Genomic DNA, 363 nt, shown 5'->3' on the forward strand with positions numbered 1-363 from the left:
CCGCCCGTCTCGGCCTCCCAAAGTGCTGGGATTACAGGCTTGAGCTACTGCGCCCGGCGAATATTATAAATTTCAATAGATACTTCTAAATTGTTCCCAAAGAAGTCTACCAATTTACATTTCTACAATGTGTTTTTTTAATAGTAAAAAATTAATGGAGGCAGTACTTATGACTTTATAAAAAATACTTTTTTTTTTTTTTAAGCGACAGTATCTCTCTTTGTTGCCCAGGCTGACGTGCAGTAGCATGATTGTAGCACGTGCAGTAGCATGATTGTAGCTCAGTGCAGCCTCGAACTCCTGGGCTCAAGCAATCTTCCCGCCTCAGCCTCCCAAGTAGCTGGGACTACAGGTCCATGCCAC

This window comes from Colobus angolensis, unplaced genomic scaffold, assembly GCF_000951035.1.
Source record: "Colobus angolensis palliatus isolate OR3802 unplaced genomic scaffold, Cang.pa_1.0 Scaffold106, whole genome shotgun sequence".
Taxonomy (NCBI): Eukaryota; Metazoa; Chordata; class Mammalia; order Primates; family Cercopithecidae; genus Colobus; species Colobus angolensis.